A 21,333-nucleotide genomic window follows, 5' to 3' on the forward strand; every position below is an offset into this window, starting at 1 on the left:
CGCTTGCAACATAGCCAAATCATGCCCAGCATGTGCCATAAGATATTCAGATGTCACAGCTACAGATGGACTATTGTTTGTGGCACCTCCAGACCTCCTCCTTTTGTGTTCCTGAAAGAGGGTGTGTTAGCATCACATATAACATGAGCACTACTTAAAAAATTCTTTTGCCTTACAATGTCTTGGACACTTAACAGATCATTCTTTATTGCCACAAGACCTAATTCCCCAGATGGTAGCCTTTTGATGTCTCTCCAGTGGCATTTCTGGGCAAGTTTGACTCATCTCTATTTAAACTACTATAATTCCAGGGACAGCCTGTTTCCGGGAGTGATTATTGTGGCAGTATTTTGGGTCACAGACTGCACATTATTTTCCAGGCAAATTACTGTACCAGCCTAGAGCCTTTCTGCTGGCTACTGCCAGCAGGGGACTGACCACCAGCATTTCCACCAATCTGCTTAGCAGGTGGAAGTGGGAGGTCTATGACAGCAGAGTGGTGCTGGTGTTACTCTGCAGAGGGAGGGTGGTGGAGACCCATAAAACTGGGCAGAGGGACACCTCAGCTCAATCCATACCCACTCAACACAATGGAGGGTTTGGATTGCTCTGCCAGTTTGGATTGCAAGTCAAAATGATCAATGAACTGTACCAATTCTATACAAACACACAGAGGAAAAGTGGGAAGATCCCATTTTGTGGAGCTGCAGCTTGAAATATGGAGCAGCAAGCAACCCCAATTTATTTGTAAGTGACATTTACATTGTTTTACATGTATAACTTTTAAATTAATTTTCATTTTTTTCCCAATTAAAAATAAACATTTTACAAACTTACAGATATCCAATGACTTCCCTTCTCTTTCCATGGTTCATTTATCTTCCATTCCTGCATATTTTACTATAACCATTCAAGTCAGTTTTCCATTTTTATACCATTCAAACATTAATTTCTCTGTTGAATTTATCTTAATGCTGCCAGCGTTTTCTGTTGTGTCCAATTATTTTCCATATAGTCAATAGATGTTTTCCACTCTTCTTTAAATATATGTCTTCTGGCTCTCTTATTCTATGTGTTAAACCTGCAAGTTCTGCATATTCTAACATCTTAAGTTGCCAATCCTCTTTGTCTGGGACCTCACGCATTTTCAATTTGGGGGATAAGAAAACACAAACTGCTGTTGTTACATAAATAAACAAGCTTTTCTGACACCTAGGAATTTCTGCCTGGGTTATTCCCAATAAAAAGGACTCTGGTCTTTTGGGGAAGGTAATTTTAAACATTTTTTTTCCAACTCATTATAAATAATTTCCCAATATTCTTTTACCTTATTACATGTCCACCACATATTGAAAAGGTCCCCCACCCTTTCCATACAATAAATGATGTTCACATTGTTGATTCCTCCTGCCCCTTCCCACCACTTTCCACATCTGTTATTTGATGGTAAAGCTTATATGAGCTGGAGCGTCCATTCTCTTAAAAGCAGCTATTAATGTCCACTTTCTATCCTGCATCTACAGCCCTTCGAATAGTGCAAAAGAGGCTTAGAGGTACTTGTAATGTCATGGCTGAATATGCATTATCAGACAATGATGGGGGAGTGAATTCGACCATTGTCCCACCCATTCAACACGCTACCCGACAAGCTCTCTTTTCGTCCATGAAAAATTACGCTATACTTGTAATAAATTTAAGGTGCCACGAAACTCTTTGTTGCCTTTGTGGCACCCAAGTAACAGAACCCCACCTTTGGAAAATACTTGCTTTTTGTGCCAGTCCCACGTGTAATTCTCCCCTGCTTTACATTAGTTACTCCTTCTTAATTGCAACACAGAATCTGGGGTACCTCAAAGACTAATGCATCTCATTATGGCATCAGCTATTGTGGACTAGAGTGGCTCAATCCAGGAAAGCATATGCTAGCTAGAATAAAAATGCCTTTCAGGTGTCCCAAGGCTGTTTGTTGGCTTCTCCTGCTGCAACAAAGAGGCGAAAATATTTATTAGAGGCTTTACCTGGTGCCATTTGCTTTTGACCATTCCTTCTTCCCTATTCTTCTATTAACCCATCGTCCCCACTCAAGACCCCTGGCTAATGACTTCTCTCACTTTCTCCACTTGCCTCCTCTGTCGGGTAATCCATCACCTCCTCCCTCTTAATTAGCACCCGCCTCCTCCCTGCCTCGCGCCTGTTATCGACCGACACGCCACTCCTTTAATTGCTGGAGGAGGAAGAAAAGAAAAAAGAGAGGACTAGTAAGCGGAATCTCTGCGTGGCGCGTCGCCTGCCTGCCTGCCTGCCTACTTTGACTGTTTGCTGGAGGTTGAAGCGGCGGCGGCGGCGGCGGCGGCGGCGGCGGCAGACGCGCGCTCCTGGGCCCTGGCGCGCACTCCCGCCATCGCTCCTCCCGGGGGCGCGCACGTGGTCCCCCGGCCGCGCGCCCGATGGTCTCTGCCCTAATGCGGGAGTCTGAGCGAGAAGGCGCTGCAGAAGGATGGGAGCTGTGCGGGGAGGAGGCGGCGGCGGCGGCAGGGGCACCGGCGGAGAGGTCTTGTAGCCCGGCGGCGGGTGCGGAGCAGCAGCGAAGAGTATCTGGGCGACGGCGGAGCGCGATGAGGCAGCTGTGAGCCTGGCCTTGCCGGCAGGGAAACAAGCAGGAGACTCAGCCCGGGCGGCGGCGGCGGCGGCGGCTGGCCAGGTAAGGCGGCCGCGGTTTCTCCACGGAGGTGGCTGCATCGGGCAGCTGCGGCCCCAGGCGGGGAGATCGATGGGGGCATCTTTCGCATCCCCGGCTTTAGGGCATCAGAAGGTGGTGGCTCCGGTCATGCAGCAGCTAAGCAAGCAGGGAGAGAGCGAGGAAAGGGATGCATCTTCCACCTTTGCCCTACCAAACGTCCTGATCTCCTGTCCTGGCTCCACCAGCTCATCCCCCCCCCCCCCCACACCTCGCCCCACTGCAGACCCCAAAGGCTCTTCTTGGCCTCCGCTGCTGGTCTTACTGCAGACCCGTGTCTTGCCTGTCATGCATTGGCTGTGCACTTTGCCAAGCAGCTTCTGTTCCTCATGAGCCCCCTTGCCCCTCAGCAGGGCATATGGAGTTGCTTGGGGGGGGGCAGGGGTATACTCTTGAGGCAGCTACAAGCTCCAGTATCCTGCTACTGCGGGTAAAGGAGAGAATGATGTGACCCAGCCTCTTGAAATTTGGCCTGCTTTCTATTGGGTGGAGAAGATGTTTCACATTTCTGGCTGATTTATTTATTTATTGATGGCGAGGAGGCTGGGAAGAGACATCCCAGAACCCTCAGACATGAGGAAGCTCTGTGTAATTCAGCTTCCTGTCATATATGAAGAATTGTTGTCTGATGCTCAGTAGGCCTTGATGCTGTGACTTTTCCAGGTAGGAAGACCCTTGCAATGTCTCCCTTTCAGGACAAAGCTGCAGATGCATTGAATGGCCATTCTCCCTCTTTTTGTTCTGTCTCGGATCTTTCGGTTCTCTTTGATGTAAAACAACAAAAAGGGAGAAGTGGCTAAAATGTGTTGGATACATGACAGCTTATAGATGCTCATTCTAGAACTCTGAACTAGCACCCCCCTCCTTTCCTACCTATTCAGAAGCATCAAGGCCAGTGTTTGATGCAATTTCTTTCTTTTCAATTTTGCTTACCATATGTATCTACAGGCTCAGGTGTGGTACAGATAACAGTGACGTGTTTATGTGTTGGTTGCTTGAGAGATCTTGCGTGCACAGTTGGAAAACAAGCAAGAACCTCAAGCCCCATAATTCCGGACCTAAAGGGGCCCCTGGGGATTTATGGAAACCTATCCCTTTGCCTGTCAATTGGCTTTTAAAATGGGAGGGCAGAACATATTTCTGGAGCATCTGGTACTAATTTCTGATAGGAATAGGATGCTAGAATACAGGGAATAGCTCTGGTGTGGCAGCTACAACAATATTTTCTCGGGTGGGGTGAGGCAAATATATGCTGTATATTAAAAGCCATGTTCATCATGAGCTGTTAGGATCAGAGCTGTGGACATTTTTTAAAAGAAGTGAGCTTTGCATAGGCAATTTGAGTCAGCCTTGTTGGTATTGATCAAGGAGGTGAAAGTGCTGAATCATTTGTACTTTTTCTTCTCCCAGCATGTTAGGCTCTTCAGTCCCATTATAGTCTTCAGGAAGTGCAAGATCTAGTTGCTGAATTATCAGCCTTCAGCATCTTCTTTCACTTTAACCGCTACTGGCATGGTGTGGGAATCCTTTGGAACCCAATAGGCAGCTCTTAACTTCATCTAAGTGTGACTTTAGATTGTTCTTCTTTTGATTTAGCTGCTCCTCTCAATGTCTTAATAACATTTATGACACAGGAAGTGTGCTTACAATATTAGCTGAAACGTATGCTTGGAAAATACTGCCAGTAGTTGAGATAGGATTATTTTGATATCTATGTATTTTTTACTTTTCAAAATGAAAGGGTCTTTCCTCCTGATTCAGTCACATTTTAGTTTTAGGGATAGGTGCTTATTGTGTCTTATTGAACGCTGATCAATACCCAGTGCTGCTATTCATTACAGCTATGTGTTAACATCGAATATTTTAATGTCCCCATTGATTTTTTAAAGGGAGACAGTTAAACACATGTTTAACTCTCCCACTGAAATGCATTTATTTCAGTGTTTATACCCCTAAGCATGAAAGACACGTTCAATTAAAATACTGGTATTTTTTACCTATAAACTAAAGCTACCCTTCTTAGAGTGCAACTGTGAAAATAGTACATCAATAACTCCTCAACATTTTGGCCAACTTTATGCACATGAAGATCCAAGATGAATGTATGTTTTAGACTAACACACTATTTTTTTCCCTGGGTCTCTGCCTCCATACAGAAATTGGATTTGGTGACCTAGACAGAACCCATATGAAAGAACAATATCTCAAAATCATCCTAAGTCTTCACGTGGATAGAATTGGCTAAGGGGTTGTGCTCACATTTTAAAAGGATGTTTGCAATGACAAACATGATGTCTGTGAAAATAAGGCCTTTGGTGATGAAACCTGTCTAGCCTGTGTAGCCGACTCCCCCCCCCCCCTTTGGAATGTGTTTGATTCCTATAAACATATACTGTGTATTTATATGTATATGATTCAAATGTGCGAATTTACTTGCAAGTAGTCACATTGACTTCAGGAGATTTGCCTGCTCCATTTTGGCTGTATGAGAGTGCATCTTCCAGATGTTTTGCAGACTTGCATATGCCTACAACTTACACCTGCAATATGTTGCTAGCAGACAGTGATCCATTATTCTTACAGTAAATACACCACACTAAAAGACTTATTCTTCATCTTGGAGGTAATCCTTCCAGCTCAGACTTGGACCTTGATGTGACTATTACAGTTATTCAGCAGTCTCCAAGAATCTTTTTCAAACACCTTGTTATTTGAACTTGAAACGTGGGTAATAGTAAAAAAAAGGCCCTGACAGTTGATCTTAAAGGTTATGATGAGGACAAGCCTGTAACTGAACTATGCAAGGGCTAACTTTCTGCTTAACTTTTGATAGGCTGTGCCTTTTGCTTTGGACTGACATGATTTTTCTCTCTCTTTCTTGGGAGAAGAACTATATCAAGATGATGCATAAGAGGAATAGAAGCTTGCTCACTTTTTTGGGTACCTTTTTGCTCTTTTAGGGCAAAACCAGCAAGGATTCTGTTTCCTATGTGCTCCTGGCAAGAAGACAAAATAAAAATTTAGGGATCTTGGTTGAGAAGCCGGCGCTTCTCTTAATTTTTTTCCTTAACCGTGTTACCCTAAAATACCTATCCATTAAGCAGACAGCTAAATTGATTGCCAGCATGATTGCTCTGTTTCCTCAAAATGTCATGGTGCTAATCAAACTTAGCTAATCCTTTCTAAATAAATAAATACCAACTGCAGTCTCTTCATGTTCCCATGAAAATGAAGTGCACTAAAGAAAGCATGTACTGGCAATAGAAAGAAATGGCTTCTGACTCTAATATGTAGCTGAGCACCTCCTAAAGTTTAAGAAGCCTGATTTGCCTGTTGTGTTTGGTGCTCCCTGGGACTGATAGAATGTGATAGCAGGGGCACTATGGCAGGAAATCCATTTTATTTATCTTAAGGCTTTTTCATGCTCTAGATTCTAGAATGTGGGACTCTGTCGTCCTATATTTATCTAAAGTAATTGCAGTATATAGTGCTCCATTATAGAACAGTACAGGACAGCCTCTTTTTCTTTCTTTTTAAAATACACATGGCCTGGGGAACAAGAACATTTGGCTAAGCAAAAAATCAGGTTGTTGAGAGTGCCTGAAAATTATATAGGGTGACTTTAGGGAGAAAATTTCACAGTGCATTTTGCTGGCTGTTTCAGATTGCATATTCTGTTGTTTCAGAATGCCTCACAGCCTTTAAATATAAAGTAGGGATATATTATTCTTGCATTTTGAGCATGGCCGGGGATCCCCACCATTGGAGCTGGTTGACTCCAAGATAGCCTCCCCATGGCCAATTTTCTTCTGCATGTTTGTGTTTGTCCTGAACAGAAAGGCTCATTCTGTTTGAAAGTATCTTCAAACTCTGCAGGACAATATGAAGAGAGAAGCCACAGCTCAATGGTAGAGAACATGCTTTGTGTGCAGAAGGTCCTAGGTCATAATCCTTGGCATCTCAAGTTAGAAAGGATCAGAAAGCAAGTGATGGGACATCAGAAATCTTGGAGAGCTGATGCTGGTCAGAGGAGACAGTGTTAGGTCAGCTGGATCAACAGGCAGACCTGGTAGAAGATCGCTTCCTATGTTCTTATGAAGCAAGTTGCTCCACACATAAACGGAGGTGGCTCTACAATCCTCAAATGTATACTACCTCATTGTTCTCACTCTACTTCCATTTAGGTAAACTATTTAATTGGTATTAATGTAAGAGGATTTGCTACAGGGAGGGGTTGCTTTGATGTCTGAACTTTTGCCCTTCATTTTTCCCTTTTAACAATACAGGAGATCAGTTCTGATCATAATTATTATTATAATCTAAACCTAACCGACCTCTGTATTTGTAGAGCAGTGGCATGTGAATTATATCCTCACCTGCATCAACTCAAATGGACTAATAGACATGTGCAGTAAGAGCTTCGGCTTACCAGTTTGAGGCCTGTTATGGATGTACCGTAACTGCGTATTGTTCATTGTGATCTCCATGAGCTTTGGGTCTGTGTGACTACCCACCCTTCCACCCCATCCTCCAACATGGGCATGAGGAAGAGATCGAAAACTTTTGTTTCTGTTTTCAGTCAATCACAGTTTTAGTGTTGCATCCAAACTCTAAACTGTGGTTGATCTTATCAGCAGTTTATTGAAATAAGCAGTTTATTGAAACAAGCCAGGGTTTATTATCTGGAAGAATCATTATGTGATTCTGCTTTCTTCAATCTGTGTATGGCAAACTTGTCTATAATGTATGAGTTAAATGTGTAAGTTCCTCTATAGCAGGGATGTCCAACAGGTCAATTGGGATCGACTGGTCGATCATGGTTTCCTTTTCCTTTGTGGTGGCATAAGAGCATCCCCCGTTGCCCCATCCTTCTTTTTCACATGATCGTGGGAACGGAAGATGGAGCTTTTGCTGTCAGGTAGATAGGGACCCAGGTGGCGCTGTGGGTTAAACCACAGAGTCTAGGGCTTGCTGATCAGAAGGTCGACGGTTCGAATCCCTGTGACAGGGTGAGCTCCTGTTGTTTGGTCCCAGCTCCTGCCAACCTAGCAGTTCGAAAGCACATCAAAGTGCAAGTAGATAAATAGGGACCGCTCCGGCAGGAAGGTAAACGGTGTTTCTGTGTGCTGCTCTGGTTCACCAGAAGCAGCTTTGTCATGCTGGCCACATGACCCGGAAGCTGTCTGCGGACAAACGCCGGCTCCCTCGGCCTATAGAGCGAGATGAGCACCGCAACCCCAGAGTCGGACATGACTGGACCTGATGGTCAGGGGCCCCTTTACCTTTACCTTTAGATAGTTTTGTTAGCAATCTTTTGGTGAGCGACTTTTCCCCTTTCCCCTTTACTCAATTTTGACATTTTCTTCTCAAAACCGGGACTTTCCTCCTTAAAAAAGATCAACAACCTGAACCCCCCCCCCCAAAAAAAGGAGTAGATCACTGCCAGTTTTTTATTCTGTGAGTAGATCACAGTCTTTTGGAAGTTGGACGTCCCTGCTCTATAGGAAGCAAGTGTGTGGAGTGTGAGGAAGCAGCTGTCTGACACACACACACACACACACACACCAGCTGAATGGTTACACTGACTGCATAACCTCCAACATTTCTCCGATTAAAAATTCCATAATGATTATTTTACCATTCATACCCCACACATCTCACTGGGTTGCCCCAGCCACTTGGGACAGCTTCCAATATAATAAATAATTAAACATTGAAAAAGGTTCTCTATACAGGATTGCCTTCAGATGGCTCGGGAATCGGTAACTCCATACCCCCCCCCCAACATTTCCCCAATGAAAATAGGGACACCCTAAGGAAAAGTGGGACATTTCAGGATCAAATCAGAAACCAGGAAGGCTTCTCTAAATCAGGGACATTCCTGGAAAATAGGGAAACTTGGAGGGTCTGTGACTGTGTCTGTTACACAGAAGAAACTTGAGGTAGGTCTGGAAAAGTTCCAGATGTCACCATTCCTACCAGAAAGGCCACCTCTTTTGTAGTAATGCTCTTCTGCTGTTAAATATGGTAGTCAGAAATTTGGTGTGTGTAGACTTTCCTAAGATTGAGATGTAGGAAAGCTGCATCTGTTAGTATTTCTATCTGCCATGCAATGATTAAAGCCCTGCTAGGAGGTGTAAAGGTAAAGGCAAAGGGACCCCTGACTGTTAGGCCCAGTTGCGGACGACTCTGGGGTTGCGACCCTCATCTCGCTTTACTGGCCGAGGGAGCCGGCATACAGCTCCAGGTCACGTGGCCAGCATGACTAAGCCACTTCTGGCGAACCAGAGCAGCACGTGGAAACGCTGTTTACCTTCCCTATTTATCCACTTGTACTTTGACGTGCTTTTGAACTGCTAGGAGCAGGGACCAAACAATGGGAGCTCACGCCATCACAGGGATTCAAACCACCGACTTTCTGATCGGCAAGCCCTAGGCTCAATGGTTTAGACCACAGCGCCACCTGCGTCCCTGCTAGAAGGTGTAGGAGGAGACGAAAAGCCCCATTGCCTTATCAGGGAGCTATCTCCAAACTAATATTCAACGTTTGCCCCTTCATGGATCTTTAAAAACATGATAGTTATTCTGTGCTATATTTCATTGCTGCAGGCTGGCATCATGCAACTAACTTGATGAACCGGCTCATTCTCTGTGCCACACATTCTCATTTTCACTGACTCAGCTGTGTCCTTTGCCTGGTGAGCAGCTCATGCTCTCTCCGCAGAAGCTAATGCATGTTTTAATATCTGTTCACCAAGGCACAAATCTAATTTGTTTCACTGAACTCTGTGGTTTTTAGACCCTGGCTCCTTAAGACTCCCTGGCTCTTTAAAGAGTCAGAACTGATTATATTATATATATTTTTAATTTAGTCACTGGGGGGGGGGCTCCTACTGTTCTGTGATTTTAATGACTAATCCATTCTCTTGTTCACAATACCTGCTGCAACCACTGTGGTTTGTATGTGGGGTGTGTGTGTGTGTGTCTGTGTTTGCATATTCATAAACAGGATAACTGGGCAGATCAAATTGCATGGTCTGGGCTTTAATTAGAGAGCTTCACATCCATCCTTGCTTAACAGATCCCCTACAGCGGATCTGTTCACTTGACAGCAGTTAGGCAGCTGCAATGCTGAGATCATTGCCTAGTGTTCTGATGGGCATTGTCTCCCTTCTCCGCCTGTCTGTCTGTCACATCCACCTGTTATCTTTTGTTTTGCACTTACTTGAGGTTTGTTTTTTTTTTAAGCTGGGCTAATCTTGATTTGTTCTGCTTCTGGGCAAAGGGGAGGCCCCCTAATACATAAACAAAGTTCTACAGTGCCAGTGCCCTATCAAAAAAGTACCTAGATGGTTGTTCCTGCTGCCAGAATTATAGTGCAAGCCTGTGTGTACCTACTTGGAAGCAAGCCCCACTGGATACAAAGAGATTTACTCTCAGGTATGTGTTTTTAGGATTACTGGCTTAATCAAAACAATCTGTTTATCAGAATGAAAACAAAAACTAGCAGGCCTTATCTTTGTCTTCTCCTTTGGGCATGGATTCTTAGGCCGTTTGCACACTATTCAAAACACATTTTGCTCCAAGAATTCTGGGCACTGTAAGGGTTGCAGGGAATTGTAACCCTGTGAGGGGTATACTACAGGGCCCAGAATTCTTTGAGCAACAGAATGTGTTTTAAAGGTATAGTGTGTGCACAGCCTTTCCTGTTCCCTAAATTTCTTTGGGCATTGTATTTTATTAAGATCTGCCACCCCCTATGTTAATTCCCACTAAATCAGCCTGTCAGAACCCACAGGTAGACCATTCCTTCCCCACCCCAACCCTTCAACACGTCTCCAGAGCAGTTTCCAAAAAGTTTAAATTGCAGTAAAACAAATTAAAACAAGAACATAAAAGCACTACAATATGAAAGTGGTCAGTGAGACAGTATCTTATCAAAGCTTATTAGTTCCTTTACGTATCATGTTTGGAATAGTGTGATTAGTAATAGTATTTAAAGTAAACCATCAAGGGCTATAGGTTTGCTCATTTCCCTAGTAACTCATGTGTAACTGTCAATTTATTTTTTTATTTAACAAGAATCATATAGAACTTAACTGTAAAACTACAGTTCTTTCTCTCAATCATTTGGGATGGTTGCATGAGCCCTCCTGGAAGCACTTTCAGAGTGGGCTTATTTGCTGTCATTGCTATGCTAATTGAATACAGTACTTTTATTGAGATTGATGTTATGTAGGAATGGGTTAAATAAAAATGAGGCTTTTACAGTATCAGACCTCTTATAGGGATCACTGTGCACAGTTAAGAAGATAATAAGCAGGAGATTAAAAGCCTTATGAAAAGGAATACCATGGGATGGATGAATCAGGTGAATATTTTTAAAGGTGATTCATGAGAAGAAGCTCTGGTCCTGGAATTCACAACTGAATTGTAGGGCTGTAGTCTTGTGATTTCAAATTCAGAAACTGAATCCCAGAGATGTGGAGTAATCAGAAGCTCACGAGGTCCTGTGTAGTTCCCCATATTTATTAAAAGGCTCTCTCCCAAGTAAGTGAAGGAACATTTCTGTCTAAATAAAATATTGAAACTTTAAGAAATGTGTGTGATGGAAGCATATACATCAAGCAGTGTTTATAATGCAAAATAGTTTGACTTTAATACTGGCGTCAGTTTTACAAGAAAGCGTAACTAGACTATCATGTTTTGAGTTCTCTGCCGTCTCTTGTTTAGGCTAAAGGCTGAAATGAAAAGGCTTAAGAGCATAGAAGCCTCAGAAGTCAGCCTCTTCCTGAACCGCAGTGGCCTGTCTATTCAGTGGCTGCATGTGTACTAACCCAATTGCTTCCTAAAATACTGTAATTACCGTAGTAATGCTAGAAATGACTAACTCAAGCAAAAGGTTTTCTTGTTGCTTGCAGGTGTGGAATGAGGGAGGTTGGAGAACAGATGTAGGGATTGCAACAAGCTACTAGGATAGCACACTGAGGGGCAGTTATTCCTTTATTACCTTTTAATATGCGCTTATTAAACACATTGAATTGTATTAAGTGCTGTACAAGATGTTGTTTTTTTAATTCCCTTCTGAAACAGCTTATTGAAAGATCTCGGGAGGCAAGGGAGGAACAGGAAGCAGGAAAATGCACAGCAATTCTGGTATGCTTCCTCTTTGAGTAAGCTTTGTATATGAGCTTTGAGAGGTGTGTCTATGTAATAAACAGCAAATGGAATGGGGAGGTAGGGGACTGAACATGGGGGACGGCAGGGGACTGTACATCTTTTGCCATCAGTTTTACATGTGTGCATACCTGTCAAAATAGATACCACGGTTTTTCTTCCTCTCCCCACATTCATTTTCACATGTGTGGTAAGAAATGGCCCACGTGAAGCAGCTTCCAACTATATATTCAAGATTGAAGGGTTGATACTTCTCTATCCTCCTTCTCCCTTATCTCAACTTCTGCAGGCATTTTCTCTGACTTACTGTCAGTCTGCATCTGCTGTGCTTTGAATGCCCTATACCGGCATTTAAGGTAAGGGTGTCAGTTTGCTTGTATGTTTTAAAGCTAGTATTTCAGTGACTTCCTGAACTGCAAGCATATCCCATGCCAATTCAATGAAAGATTTCCACCCCCAATCTATCCCATGTATCATTCATTTTCACATTCAGTAAACTATACTATAAACATGCTTGGTGTACCTAGGGCGCAACTGTCATATACAGTTGTAAATTTAAATAGTGCCCCCAACCTACCCTTGAAATCTAGGAGGACTCTCCAACAGAATGATCAGTGCCTCTGTAAAACTACAGTTCCCAGTGTTGCTTAAGGAAAGACAATTATACATTATACAGGTGAAACTCGGAAAATTTGAATATCATCAAAAAGTGCATTTATTTCAGTAACGCAACTTAAAAGCTGAAACCAATATATGAGATAGATGCATGACATGCAAAGCAAGATATGTCAAACCTTTATTTGTTGTAATTGTAATTATTTGTCGTTAGGCGGGTCAATTATGAATGGAATGTAATTAATGAAATGTAATAGCGATGTTTATTTTTGTATTATTGTAACTATTTGTTTTATTACTGTGGAATTTCCAAAAGAAGGCTTTTGTAAAAATTAAAAGAAAAATTAAAAATAATAAGTTTCATTACTGAAATAAATGCACTTTTCGACGATATCCGAGTTTCACCAGTATGAAGTTAAAGCCAGCTGAAGTGTGTACTAATGCATTCAGTAGCATGTGCAGCTTGTTAAATGCTTTAATCTAGTTAACAGATGCAAACAACATGCCAGAAATCTCCAAAACACCATTTATAAACACAACACATTATAAAGTACCAGTCTGCAGCTCTCTTATGCATACAGATCTGTGTTACACCTTTTTGCCCTGACTTTTGACACTTAAGTTCTATATTTTAGGACCCACCTTATTTCTATAATTGTAACAGAGGGAATTCAGGGAAGTCCTTTGGATATATCGAAATGCATCTGTTGTTGGCATCTGTCTGTCTTGAGAGACAGTAGAGTGCACCTCTGGAGGTGAAGTCAAACCACTGCATTAGCAGCACTGAAGTGACCTCCCCTGGGGCGCAAGCCCAGGGCTGTGTGTATGGATGTCCTGGGGTGCCCAGATGATAAGACCCTGCCTTCTCAGCCTCACGGGCATGTCCACGCTTCAGCTTGGTTGGGTTTCAGGAGCTCATTATCACACACAGCACTCATCCAGCTCCCAAGGCTCCAGTCAGGCATCCAATACGGTTTCAGCATTATGAACTGGGGGATAGCTCAGTTGGTAGATCATAGAATCATAGAGTTGGAAGAGACCACAAGGGTCATCCAGTCCAACCCCCTGCCAAGCAGGAAACATCATCAAAGCATTCCTGACAGATGGCTGGCAAACCTCTGCTTAAAGACCTCCAAAGAAGGAGACTCCACCACACTCCTTGGCAGCAAATTCCACTGTCGAACAGCTCTTACCGTCAGGAAGTTCTTCCTAATGTTTAGGTGGAATCTTCTTTCTTGTAGCTTGAATCCATTGCTCCGTGTCCGCTTCTCTGGAGCAGCAGAAAACAGCCTTTCACCCTCTTCTATATGACATCCTTTTATATATTTGAACATGGCTATCATATCACCCCTTAACCTTCTCTTCTAAAGGCTAAACATACCCAGCTCCCTAAGCTGTTTCTCATAAGGCATTGTTTCCAGGCCTTTGACCATTTTGGTTGCCCTCCTCTGGACACGTCCCAGCTTTTCAGTATCCTTCTTGAACTGTGGTGCCCAGAACTGGACACAGTACTCCAGGTGAGGTCTGACCAGAGCGGAATACAGTGGTACTATTACTTCCCTTGATCTAGATGCTATACTCCTATTGATGCAGCCCAGAATCTCATTGGCTTTTTTAGCTGCTGCATCACACTGTTGACTCATGTCAAGCTTGTGGTCTACCAAGACTCCTAGATCCTTTTCACATGTACTGCTCTCAGGCCAGGTGTCACCCATCTTGTATTTGTGCCTTTCATATATTTTTTTTGCCCAAGTGTAGTACTTGACGTACTTTGAAGTTGTTTCTGTGGTGTGGCTGCTGTCACAATCACTTCTAGGTGATTGCTGAGTGCAGGGTGGGGACCAAAGGTGGACAAACTACCCCAGAAGGAGCACTACATGTCCCCCACCAGAGGTACTATCCCTCTCCTAACACCCCACATACCCCAATTAATCTAATTCAGAATTATTAATGTGTCACTTTTCTCTGTTAAGAATATTCAGAGCTGCCTACAGCATAAGCCATCCAAATAATAAAAGAAACAAATGAAATCAACAGAGCCAAAGCAGCAGCAGGTATCTGAGTCAACAGAGCAGTTTAGAAACCTCCTAAAAGATCAACAACATAAAAGCAACAAAACCATACATCACCCTTTAAAATCTTTGACATTTTTTTGAAAGATGGAAACTGTCTTCCTTTAAGAATGTTGGTGCTTCATTGATTTGCCTGGGGAGGTGCTCCATACAATTCCAGTCACATGTCCAGTCACCACCCATGTAATCATCTGCAAGCTTCAAATCAGATCTTAAACTAGGAGGTTTATATGTGGGGAGAGGGTCCTATGAATACAGACAAATGCAGACATTTTCTTGCTTGGTGTTGCATCCTTGGTGTTGCATCAAATAAAAGAAAAATGCAAAGGTACCAAATAATGGAGAAGTGGATGAAATAAATGCATTGAGCTCAGTTATTTTCCAGTCATTTGCAATAGAGTTGGGGACCACAGACTCAAGTTGGTTTTGCTTAAGAGTGCCCTTGAAGAATGTACCGTAATCAGAATACATTGGACTCAATAAACGCAGCTTTTTGCACCTGGAGGATTCTTCCCTATCCCCGCCCCCACCCCAATACTACATTAGTCAAATACTACCATCTTGATTATATTTATGCAGATAGCTAGTCTGAGTTGTAGAATCGTACCACTTAATATTCATTGTATCACTTCTCTCTAATCAAGTGTTGGTTCAACTAGGCCAATTCCTGTGTCTGTGACACCTTCGGTATCATGTTGCGATTTGAATAGAGCTCAAATGTAGCCTGCAGGCAATCTTATGTATTTCCTCATTTTATATCCCACCCATCTTTCAGAACACTCTGGGCAGCAATGTATGCATAGAGAATTGATACATAGCCAAGTGCTACCAAAGGCAATGTAGTTGCTGCATATTCAGCAACACAGATATGCTGGTTTTGGTTTTAAAGAAAGCTGATCCTCTGCTTGCTGTTCTGAATGAAAAACCTCCATGACTTGACACAGAAAGGATGCTTTGGATTTCATTTGGACAAGAGCCATAATGAAGAGAAGATAAGCTTTGGATGTTAAGGGATTTAACATGATTCTCAATGTATATAGTGAATTGATGTTTCGGAGCTTTCCGGGGGAAAAGATCTTTCCCGAGCTTTCTCCAAAGGGAAATGTCTTTTGAAAACATAACAGTAGCTTTCAGATGGTACTGCTTTCAAGAATCTTGCAGTTATACCCTTAAATCCTCCTAGATTTTTATGAAGAGGGTTAAGACAATTTTGCAGTGCAAGCAATAAATAAACATTTCCCCTCTGACTGGCATTGTTGTGCAGAAGTATGATGATGCAGAAGTGTAACCGTTTCTGCATTTGAGTCAAGTGGGAGATCCCTATGCTGATGTGGAAAATAGCCTTACCATGTGAGAAATGCATATTATCTAAAGCAGGTATCCCCAAACTTCGGCCCTCTAGATGTTTTGGACTACAATTCCCATCTTCCCCAACCACTGGTCCTGTGAGCTAGGGATCATGGGAGTTGTAGGCCAAAACATCTGGAGGGCCGCAGTTTGGGGATGCCTGATCTAAAGCCACCTTTTCCCCTTGAAGTATTAGGGCTCTTGGGAAAGGGCAACACTAGTCTTATTAACTGTCCAGGGTGCTGAATCCTTTGAGAGTGCTTCTTTCTAGTTTAATTTCCAAGAGCCTGTGCCATTCAAGTGTAATTAAAATATACCAAGTAACCTGTCCTTCAGAGCACAGGCAGCTGTGTAAATCCATTAGGCATATCTTCTACCTTTCACATATTTGCATAGCTAGAAGATAGGCCCATTTTTGAATAAACATCGGTGTCGATGCTAGCTTTGCTTTTAAGAATCTGTAGGTACAACCTACATAAGCTGGCAATGTGCTCTATTGGTTTTATTGTGTAGCTGACATTAATGTAGTGTGTTAATAGTGTTGACTTCATTCTACTGATAGTAACAGAGATGACTGGCGCTTAGTCAGGCTGTACCTCTCTGCTATATATGGTACCACCAGCACCTAATGTTGTACTTACACTGCTCTCTTTGTGAAAAGTCATGAGAGCTGCTAATGTTCCCAGTGGTGCAGCATGGCTCTGCTATGATAAAGATCAGTCTGTATGCTGAACTTGTACTCTCATGCCATTGCTTAAATTGTCTTGCTTTCAGATTTGCAACAGGCCCAGTAACAAGTGTGCTTGTTGTGAGCTCATTGGCTTTTGTACTCGAGTTCTTGTGACATGCACGCAGATGTCTATAGCAGGCAGAGAAATGGGCCTTTGTAATAGGCACCCATGGGGGAAGGGTCATAACAGTGGTAGAGCACATGCTTTCTGGGCAGGAGGTCCCAGGTTCAAACCTCAGAAACTCTTAGGTAGCTGAGACCTTTGAGAACTGCAGCCAGGGATAGTCAGCAGTACTGGACTAGCTGAGCAAATAATCTGATCTGGTATAAGGCAGCTTCCTGTCTACCTAGGATTGTGCCTGTGAAGTCCCTGAAGTTCTCTCATTTAAATGGCTCTGCTTAAGTACATACCGTAGCAGGAGCATGCCCCACAGTTGTTCTGCTACTACAGTCTTTTATGAAGATTTCAGCACTGCTAGTCCTGGATAGCTTTTCTTCCTGGAATTGTCAAGTAGGGGCATTCATTCACTTTTCACAAAGGTATGAATCACCCTTCTGCTTTGAGAACAACCTTGTTTCTTATCTTCTTAAGTTTGCTCTAAAAAAAAACAAAACAAATCACCAGTGGCAATATTTCAGGAGGCCTATTAAAGAACAAAACATGTATTGTGTATTATAGATGTTATAGGAAAAAAAATGTTCCTGGACATATTGTAATTTATGTGCATGGCACTACATAAATAGCACAATACCTGACTCTGAATGTTTTGGGCTCTCCTAACTTGTTTATGGGAAGGCGGTTTGCCTAATTTCTCTCTCCTCCTTCTACCAGACTTCTAGGCTTGAAACAAAGATGTATCTGGTGATTTTTTTTTATCAACAGGGTAGAAATGATACATTGACTAGTCTGTTCTGGTCTCTTAAAATCCTTGTTATCTTTGCCCAATTGGATTACATATAGAAGTAAAATTTTGTTGTTACTATAAAGCCCTTGAAGCATATAGTGAATTTCTTTTGAATTTCAAAGCTTTTGTGATGAGCGGTGATGCTCAGAACATCAACTTGCTGAAGGAACCAGCCAACAAAGCCAAAGTGAAAGACTGTCTTTAAGTAAGACTGTAGTATTTCACAAACATATAATTAACAATAAGGCGGCATGGTATTCTTGAAGGCAGCTAATTGCATTGAAAATATCACCCTGTCAGATCACATTTGGTAGCTGAGCCTTAATGTAGCTAGCTGCATGGACTTAAATAGCAATTGTGTTTTTCTTGAGGATGTTGAAGCATTGTGTAATCATTTTGGTAGTTTGAAAGGATGTTTGCCATTTGATTTCACCTCAAATGTAAAGAATTCAGTGTTCTTAGAGGAAGTACAGTGGGTTACATAATAGAGCAAATTGCAAACTTTCTTTGACAGACCAAATGCTTATCGTGCTCCACATCTGAAAATCTTTTACATCGCCCCACTTAAAACATGGTCACAAATAATTTAGCATTGTTGTGCCCTATGTGAAAGTAACTTTCTGTTTGAGTGTTGCTTTAAATTTAGATTGCACTCAGAGGTCTAGGATGGGGGAGTGAAGGAAAGTAATAATCCATTCCACTTTATTTTTGTTAAATCTAGGAGTATGCCATGGAAGATAATGTGCAATACTTAATAAATGGTGACTAGTCTTGAGGTTCTATAATGCTTTCTTTCAAGCAAACTACCCTTTTCCTGATCCCTTTCATTTTTCACCCCATTGGGAATGTTTGAAAATTAGCATAAGTATCCTATCTCACTACAGTGGAACAATCCAGTCCATCTTGTTCATTGAGAAAGGTGAGTCAGACATTTTAAGGCCTAGGGCTTTGCTGGCTCAGCTAAATGCCCTGCTTGATAAATCCCCACAGCAAATTACACAGTCTTTCTGTGCCTCAGTTGAGGAAAGACATACCAAGCTCCTCAGGTACTGTGGTTAATATGGGTTGGATAAATTATTATATTTTATATTTATATTATACCCTGCCTTTTTTCCAGACAGGACTCAATAAATAGTGTGGATAGGCTAACATATCTTGAAATTAAGGTCTTAATAATAATAATAATAATTATTATTATTATTATTATTATTTATATGTCACCCATCTGACTGAGTTGCTAGAGCCTCTCTGGGCGGCTTCTAATGAATTAAAACATCAAACATTTAAAACTTCTCTATATTATGTTAGAACAGAGGAGGAGTCCTGTTAGATCATAACAAAAGTTTATCTAGCCCAGAACTCTGTTCTTACAGTTGCCAGCCAGATGTACATGAAAAGCCCATAAGCATGACATGAGCACAAAGGCCCACTAACCACTCATATTCTCAAGTAACTGGTATTCAGAGTCATTGCACCTCCAATCCTTGAGTCTTTTATCTCTCTCCTGCCTTCTTTGGCAATTAACCCTCAACAATTAACCTTCAGCAAAAATCTGTATGGTCTTTCTTCATATATTCTCTCATATATAGCTAAACACACACACAATGGTAATAGCACGTGATAAGAGTGTTAGATAGTTCAGTGTATGTACATTATCCATGTAGGGATGCCAGTGGTGTTGTGGTCTAAACCACTGAGCCCCTTGGGCTTGCCGATTGGAAGGTCGGCAGTTCAAATCCATGCAATGGGGTGAGCTCCCGTTGCTCTGTCCCAGCTTCTGCTAACCTAGCAGTTCAAAAGCATACCAGTGCAAGTAGATAAATAGGTACCGCTGTGGCAGGAAAGTAAATGGTGTTTCCGTGCGCTCTGGCTTCCGTCACGGTGTTCCTTCGTGCCAGAAGTGGTTTAGTCATGCTAGCCACATGACCCGGAAAGTTGTCTGTGGACAAACGCCGGCTCCCTTGGCCTGAAGCAAGATGAGCACAGCACCCCATAGTCGTCTTTGACTGGACTTAACCGTCCAAGAGTCCTTTACCTTTTACATTTACCGTACATTATTCGTAACAACAATCCTGTAAGGTAGATTAGTACTGCAGAAGGGGAAGTCTACTAGACTTAGGCAAGCCACTGTTCTATCAAATGAGTGCACAACTTAGATGAGATTTAAACCACCTTGCCTTCTTAGCAATGACCCCACCCCACCTCCACCAGCTCTATTAAGTAAACATGACATGGGAAGCCTAGGCTATTTCCATAACGAAATGTGACTTTTCCCCTTTTGGTAAATGATAGTTTAACTGGAATCTTTCTGAATTCTGGGCCCCTGAGAGCACTAACCACAGCATCAATTGTGACAACACATTTTATGATGTAGTGATGTTGACCATCACTAGGCTGAGATCACCAAGTTATTGGCCACAAACTATCAAAACAGTAACATTCCCCAAGTGCTTTCTGAGCTCTGCTGACTGGAATTGGGTCAGAAGCCATGGAAGATGGGCTCTGTGGCTTCCTGCCAGTTCTTCTGGTCACCCAACACGTGAGCAACCCGTTTTGGTAAGGTAAGAGGTGCATCATGGCTCTGCCTTCTCTAACTCCACCATCCTCAAGTTTGAAAAATCCTTGGTTTGGCATTAGAGCTGTGAAACTACTTATAGACCAGCAACTTATTGTCCTAAGACCTTTGAACTGTTCAGATGTTCTGCCTGCATACGTCTACTGACTACATGGGGAAGTGGGGCCACATCCTCAGATGCTGCCTGTGTCTCAGTGGTCATATATTTGCTGAGGAGCCCCTCTGTATACACTGCAGGTGTGGGGCCCTCATTAACACAGAGAAGTGTGATTAGTATATATGGACAGGAAATGAACAAAATGTAAGCAGTTCTGATCCTCCCCATAGGTAAAGGTAAAGGGACCCCTGACCATTAGATCCAGTCGTGACCGACTCTGGGGTTGTGGCGCTCATCTCGCGTTATTGGCCGAGGGAGCTGGCGTACAGCTTCCGGGTCATGTGGCCAGCATGACAAAGCCGCTTCTGGCGAACCAGAGCAGCCCACGGAAATGGCGTTTACCTTCCTGTTGTAGCGGTACCTATTTATCTACTTGCACTTTGACGTGCTTTCGGACTGCTAGGTGGGCAGGAGCAGGGACCGAGCAACGGGAGCTCACCCTGTCACAGGGATTCGAACCACCAACCTGATCGGCAAGCCCTAGGCTCAGTGTTTAACCCACAGCGCCACCCGCGTCCCTATCTTCTTCATACCTTTGGTGAATTATGAGGAGTCCCCCCCACCCTGAGCCACCATTTTGAGTGTTAGTATTACCAAAACAAAACAGAAGTTCTTATATCTGATTTAGTAGATTGGTCTGCACGGATTGGTCTGCACATGGCAAGCTGCTGACATGTGCTGCTTCCCTTTGCTCAGTCATAGTGCAGCTCACCATATGGATCCTATTGGTCACAGAGAGAGTGGCAAAATCTCCTGTTGTTGATATGGAACCTCTACACACAAGGCAGAGGATCTTCATGGCAAATTATGACAGCAGAGTAAGGAGAGTCACCATCTGTGGGGAAAACCTTGCCACATGGAGCAGTTAAGAATGTAAGAACAGCCTGTTGGATCAGGCCAATGGCTCATCCAGCATTTTGTTCCCACAGTGGCCAATCAGATGCCTGTAGGAAACTAGGGAGCAGAACACGGCCACAGGAGCACTCCCCATTCCTGTGGTTTCCAGCAAGTTAATATG

At 42.8% G+C, this 21,333-nt stretch overlaps 1 protein-coding gene across 1 annotated transcript in view; it reads left to right on the forward strand.

Annotated features, from left to right (window-relative positions):
- The first annotated feature begins 2,604 nt into the window (after positions 1-2,604).
- Positions 2,605-21,333, forward strand: part of NFASC (neurofascin) — a 197,675-nt gene continuing 178,946 nt past the window's right edge. The window contains exon 1 of the mRNA XM_060277089.1: positions 2,605-2,701. The gene's annotated coding sequence lies outside the window, so the exon portion shown is untranslated. The remainder of the gene's footprint in view (positions 2,702-21,333) is intronic.

Source organism: Zootoca vivipara, chromosome 7 (genome assembly GCF_963506605.1).
Source record: "Zootoca vivipara chromosome 7, rZooViv1.1, whole genome shotgun sequence".
NCBI classification, from domain to species: Eukaryota; Metazoa; Chordata; class Lepidosauria; order Squamata; family Lacertidae; genus Zootoca; species Zootoca vivipara.